At 47.1% G+C, this 6786-nt stretch overlaps 1 pseudogene; it reads right to left on the bottom strand.

Moving 5' to 3' along the window:
• Positions 1-3771: 3771 nt before the first annotated feature.
• LOC130289942 (U2 spliceosomal RNA) lies at positions 3772-3994 on the bottom strand (annotated as a pseudogene).
• Between the last annotated feature and the right edge of the window lie 2792 nt (positions 3995-6786).

Here is a 6786-nt window from a genome sequence, read left to right as displayed (position 1 = left end):
GACTGGTGTCTGGTAGCGCCTCCTACAGTACAGGGAGGTATTACATGTTCTGTACTCTTTACCTGTATTACTGAAGCCTATGCACTGACTGGTGTCTGGTAGTGCCCCCTACAGTACAGGGAGGTATTACATGTTCTGTACTCTTTACCTGTATTACTGAAGTGCATGCACTGACTGGTGTCTGGTAGCGCCTCCTACAGTACAGGGAGGTATTACATGTTCTGTACTCTTTACCTGTATTACTGAAGCCTATGCACTGACTGGTGTCTGGTAGTGCCCCCTACAGTACAGGGAGGTATTACATGTTCTGTACTCTTTACCTGTATTACTGAAGTGCATGCACTGACTGGTGTCTGGTAGCGCCCCCTACAGTACAGGGAGCTATTACATGTTCTGTACTATTTACCTGTATTACTGAAGTGTATGCACTGACTGGTGTCTGGTAGCGCCCCCTACAGTACAGGGAGGTATTACATGTTCTGTACACTTTACCTGTACCAGGATTAGCTGCTCCTTTATACACCAAGTAAGGGCGGCTCCATGTTACTTTTTTTAGGACATTGCGTGTTCTGTACAGGACCCTGAAGAAGCTCCAGTCCTCTACATAAACCAGTGTTTTCCAACGAGGGTGCCTCCAGCTGTTGCAAAACTACAACGCCCAGCATGCCCGGACAGCCTTTGGCTGTCCGGGCATGCTGGGAGTTGTAGTTTTGCAACAGCTGGAGGCACCCTGGTTGGGAAACACTGACATAGACAATGATTTACAGCTCCCAGCAGATCTTTCTTACTTTTATATGTACGCATTTGCTTTATATATATTAGTTATCTACTTATTATTCTTTAATCCGCACTTTTTCCTATTTTTTGGATGAAATTTTTGTGGCTTCAGAACCAATTACCAGGTTTCCATAGAGTTCTGGTCTCAACATACAATGGTCTCAACATACAATGGTCTCAACATACAATGGTCGTCCTGGAACGAATTAATATTGTAACTTGAGGGACCACTGTACATCGACTGTAATAGCGACTCCTATCAAGGCTTCGGCCTGGGGACAGATTTCCAATATAGATAAAAAATCGTTTGTACCTATCGGCCACATCCTCGCCAGAGCCGCCTCTTCCTGCCTCCATCTCAAGAAGTCGACTGGGGGCACTTTAAACGCTGATGTTTACGGGCAAACTCCAATAAATGGTATTTCCTCAATAGTCTTCAGGTCATAAGTTATCATCTAAATCCATAAAGTCAGTCCACCATGGCCGCCTTAGCTGTAGGACGCAAATTAACATTGATCTGCGAGGTCCCAGCCGGTGCGGGACGGCGTTTTTTCCTCTTTATTAAACCTGGTGGCGCATTATCTGCTTCAGCGGCGAGGACCTGTCAGCACATGACACATACGCTAAATATTATCCTGATAGGGATTAAGCAAATGAACAAACTAGTCCATGCATTGTGCAGATAAAGTCCCGGCAAGGACAGACGGTGACATATCATTTTTGGTGCATGCTATTAGTGTAGGATTAGATTCCCCCCCCCCCCCCCCCAAAAAAAAAAAAATCAGTAATAAAGTTGTAAAAATTCTCTTGAGCAGTTCTGGGAGAGCTGGGTGTAGGGTTGCCAGCTTTCTTGCAAATAAAAAATACCGGCCATGCTAATTTGCATAATTAATTATGTATGCGTAACATCACAGGATACGTGACTATGTGGGAAAAATTTGTTCTATTCTGACCCCTATAACTCATTTATTTTGCGCCCCGATTTGTAGTTTTTAACAGGACCATTTTTGTCCTTTTTGTCGACTTTTTTTTCACCCAGCAAATTTGGTCGTTGCAGTTAGTTATTAACTACAACTTCCAGCATGCCCTGATACAGCCAGTAGCTCAGCAGTTGCCCAAAATAAAAAATACAACTTCCAGCATGTTGGACTATATTCTGTATATACAGAGTTTTTGACTGTTGAGGAACGTGCTCCCGAATCATCCAAAGTGCAAACGTGTTACACTAAAAGAAACAGATGCGGTCTATCACAAGCCCTTCTCCGATAGGAGAGAGGCCCCCGACAAACCTTACCCTTCGCCTCCGGACCAAAAGGTACCTGCGAGGTTCCAGGTTCGATGCCTCTTTTCGCCAAAGCTACTAAGGGGCCACAAATGCTCCCGGCACCCCCCTCGGCGTTAGCCAAGGTATCTGCCCGCAGAGCCGATAACGGATGGTACCCTGCCAAAGCAGGAGTACCCGGGGTGTTTGCAGGGAGGTGAGGAACCTAATGGCCACACACCTCCCCTAGACCGCCAGGAGGGAAACCCAGAAGGGCTACTGCATCCTAACAATCCTGTGGACACACAACACGCAAAAAATGGCACAGTGACAAAAATAAATAAATAAGTGAATGTGTGGAGATATATTGCCCGGACATCCGGCCGGATCTATAAAAATGTCTCTGATCCTAACCAGAAGGCCGGGAAGCAAGAGGTGAGTGCCACAAGGTGAAGAGATCATGGTGCCAGTTCTTCCACTCAGTGAGCCAGTACAGTGACCAACCCGACCTACGATGGCCCCGACATATGATGAAATCGACATACGATGGCCTCTCAGAGGCCTCTCACGATGCTTTTTTATGTCGGGGCCATCGCATTAAGTGCTATCCGGCAGCGCCAAATGCTTAAGCTGCTGCCGGATAGCAGCTTAATGTTCCCCGTGTGGTGCGGTAAGTATTACTTACCCCTCCACGATGCTCCGGGGTGCCCTCCGGGTCCAGCGCTGGTCTTCCGGTGTCTTCTCGGCCCTCTCCGATGACGTCAATACGCTGCTGCACACGTCATCCAATAGGCCTTGCGGAAGACAGCAGAGGACCGGAGAAGACAGCAGAGGACCGGAGAAGACAGCGGAGGACCGGAGAAGATAGCAGAGGACCGGAGAAGACAGCGGAGGACCGGAGAAGACAGCAGAGGACCGGAGAAGACAGCAGATGACCGGAGAAGACAGCGGAGAGGCCATCGGAGGCCCGGGGACACCATCTCGATCGGCGGGGACAGGTGAGTACAACTTCCTATACTTTACATTGCACGAATCCCTCAACATACGATGGATTCGACAAACGATGGCTCGTTTGGAACGAATTACCATCGTATGTTGAGGGACCACTGTATACCCAGTGAGTTTCGGCACCTCGGGGGTCACCACTCCCTGAGGCACTAAAGTACCTCGGCTCTAGACCCTCTCAGCCTCATGGCGAGACCCGGAGGAAATAGGTCCCATCAGGGCAGCCGTCGAGCTGATTCCTCAGAACCAGCCCCCGACTGTTGAGACCCAATTAGCTCCTAGCAGGCTATAACTACCCCTCCCCCATACTACAATAAATAATTAAATAATAACTGACACAACAACAATTTAACTTTTCCGTGGGTGGGGATCAGCCACAGCTTTATTTATAAAATTACTTATATAAATAATTTAACTGTAACAAAGACACCGATTGGCTTCTTACCAACCCGAGAGGTGCGGCCACACTGTCCTGTGTGGAGGTCTACCCGGGTTGACCCCGCTTTCACCGTCTTCTTACCACCAAGCTGTGACTTTCAATAAACAGAGATACAAAAAAGGGAGGGACGGAGGGCAAAACTCTTGGTCCTGGGCAGATTGAGGGGGGGGGGGAAGGGAGACAGGGAGGGCCCCTGAAAGCCCGGGAAACTATTAAACCCCTGATTGGTGCACTCCTTCCCCCCCACCCATGGGACATACCACTATAGCCACCGGCAAGTTTTACAGGCGGGGGAGGGGGCTAAAAAACCTTGCCTGTATTATTTCTTAACCCCTTAACTGCTCACCAGTCAGGGGGCAAGCTAGTTATGCACAGCTTGCCCCTCCAGAACACCCTGGTACACCTGCTCCCTACCATACAGCACCCATCCCCACCAGCGTCGCCCGCCACCAGCATGAAACTGATAAGAACAGATACTACACATGATCTTAGCCAAAAGGCCGAGAAGCGATAAAAAACGATAATGGAAATCGTTGTTGATTATGTGAATCCCCCTGCAGTGAGGCTCATAGGTTAACCCTTCAGTTGCGATCCCTTCTCTCTTACCCTCTGTTAACCCTTCAGTTGCGATCCCTTCTCTCTTACCCTCTGTTAACCCTTCAGGTGCTGTCCCTTTGCTCTTACCCTCTGTTAACCCTTCAGTTGCGATCCCTTCTCTCTTACCCTCTGTTAACCCTTCAGTTGTGATCCCTTCGCTCTTACCCTCTGTTAACCCTTCAGTTGTGATCCCTTCACTCTTACCCTCTGTTAACCCTTCAGTTGTGATCCCTTTGCTCTTACCCTCTGTTAACCCTTCAGTTGTGATCCCTTCGCTCTTACCCTCTGTTAACCCTTCAGTTGTGATCCCTTCGCTCTTACCCTCTGTTAACCCTTCAGTTGTGATCCCTTCGCTCTTACCCTCTGTTAACCCTTCAGTTGCGATCCCTTCTCTCTTACCCTCTGTTAACCCTTCAGTTGTGATCCCTTTGCTCTTACCCTCTGTTAACCCTTCAGTTGCGATCCCTTCGCTCTTACCCTCTGTTAACCCTTCAGTTGCGATCCCTTCTCTCTTACCCTCTGTTAACCCTTCAGTTGTGATCCCTTCTCTCTTACCCTCTGTTAACCCTTCAGTTGCGATCCCTTCTCTCTTATCCTCTGTTAACCCTTCAGTTGCGATCCCTTTGCTCTTACCCTCTGTTAACCCTTCAGTTGCGATCCCTTCGCTCTTACCCTCTGTTAACCCTTCAGTTGTGATCCCTTCTCTCTTACCCTCTGTTAACCCTTCAGTTGCGATCCCTTCATTCTTACCCTCTGTTAACCCTTCAGTTGCGATCCCTTCGCTCTTACCCTCTGTTAACCCTTCAGTTGCGATCCCTTCGCTCTTACCCTCTGTTAACCCTTCAGTTGCGATCCCTTCGCTCTTACCCTCTATTAACCCTTCAGTTGCGATCCCTTCTCTCTTACCCTCTGTTAACCCTTCAGTTGCGATCCCTTCTCTTTTACCCTCTGTTAACCCTTCAGTTGCGATCCCTTCTCTCTTACCCTCTGTTAACCATTCAGTTGCGATCCCTTTGCTCTTACCCCCTGTTAACCCTTCAGTTGCGATCCCTTCGCTCTTACCCTCTGTTAACCCTTCAGTTGCAATCCCTTCTCTCTTACCCTCTGTTAACCCTTCAGGTGCTGTCCCTTTGCTCTTACCCTCTGTTAACCCATTAGTTGCTGTCTGTTCGCTCTGTTTGTAAACCCTTCAGGTGCTGTCCCTTTGCTCTTACCCTTTGTTAACCCTTCAGTTGCTGGCCCTTTGCTCTTACCCTCTGTTAACCTGTAAGTTGATGTCCCTTTGCTCTAACCCTCTGTTAACCCTTCAGGTGCTGTCCCTTCTTAACTCTTCAGTTGCTGCCCCTTCGCTCTTACCCTCTGTTAACCCTTCAGGTGCTGTCCCTTCGCTTTTACCTTCTGTTAACCCTTCAGGTCCTTCCTCCCGTTAACCCTTCCCTGTTCCCCTAATCCAATTTTTATATCCAATCAATCGAACCAATAATGGGCAAACTGTTTTTTACAAATAATTGCTACTTGCATCCCTACTTGGCAAGCATTCCCATTTGGTTTCTAAGGCTTCTAGTTACGAGTGAAACATTGATGATACAGGAATATACAGCTACCTGGAAAATATGGTAAGAGAGAGCTGCTTTGCAGATCCTTTCTCCCCAGAATAAAGCCACTCATCACTACTTTGATGTGGCAACCACGGTCTGTGGCATTGAAAATAAAAATCAGCACCAGAGATCTAAAGGTGTGTATCAGATTTTTCAGGTGAGAACACATTCCCTTGTGCTTCGAATGCTTTGTAGTATCTACTGGCTCTTTGATTTCCATAGCGCTGTTCATTAAAGATACCTCTTATCCTAGAATAACGTCTCTAATAACACCGCCACATACATGACGCCACATTCTAACATCAGCGAACACAGACTTGTTCCTGATTTTGCTGAGACTTTAGCTTCACCAATTCTAATCTAAAGGAATTAGGTGTTAATAAACCTGGACCAGATAATTATCGACTTCACAACAAACGCACCGTAGACCTCTTCTGTTTCGCGGCACATGTTATGTCTTAATTACGAACTGCGATCTACTCTCCCCCCACCCTCCGAGAAGGTGTCAGAATATATTCTGCATGTTACAAAAAAAAAAAAAGTAAATTGGTATTTTTAATTTTAAGCAATGCCAATAAATCAAAGTAACGCAGCAAGATGATAAGACGCTTGTTACGGAGTGAGATATAAAGCTGCGCTTTTCTGAATCCTTACTCTATGAGGAGAAAACTAATTCCCTTGTCAAGGCGCCGCACACTATCTGGGTGACAGTCAATCCATATCGCCAGCCTCCTCTCGCGGGACACCCAGTAATTGCGAGCACAAAGGGAGAGGAAGCTGTAAGTGGCGGCGGGCTGATATATAGCGCCGCAGATGGGGTGTATATTGGAGAGAGGCTAATTGTGTTCGTGCTGTTTATACTATTGCAGAATAGATGGATCTCATTTAAGTTTTATTTCGATGATTTAGAAGATAGTTTCCGTCATCTCATCAGCCGAGGCCTCGTATTGTAAAAAGTGCTGATTCCATTCCAAGGCTTTGATTATACGGCCGGGCGAGGGGCATTAATTAACAAAATCCACAGTTTTCACTCATTGTGGTTTAATTATGGTGATTTATATCTTATTTTTCTATGATTGCAGCCAGGCTCGTACATCCCTACATGGTAT

This window comes from Hyla sarda, chromosome 8, assembly GCF_029499605.1.
Source record: "Hyla sarda isolate aHylSar1 chromosome 8, aHylSar1.hap1, whole genome shotgun sequence".
NCBI classification, from domain to species: Eukaryota; Metazoa; Chordata; class Amphibia; order Anura; family Hylidae; genus Hyla; species Hyla sarda.
This window is presented reverse-complemented; position numbering and strand designations above follow the sequence as displayed.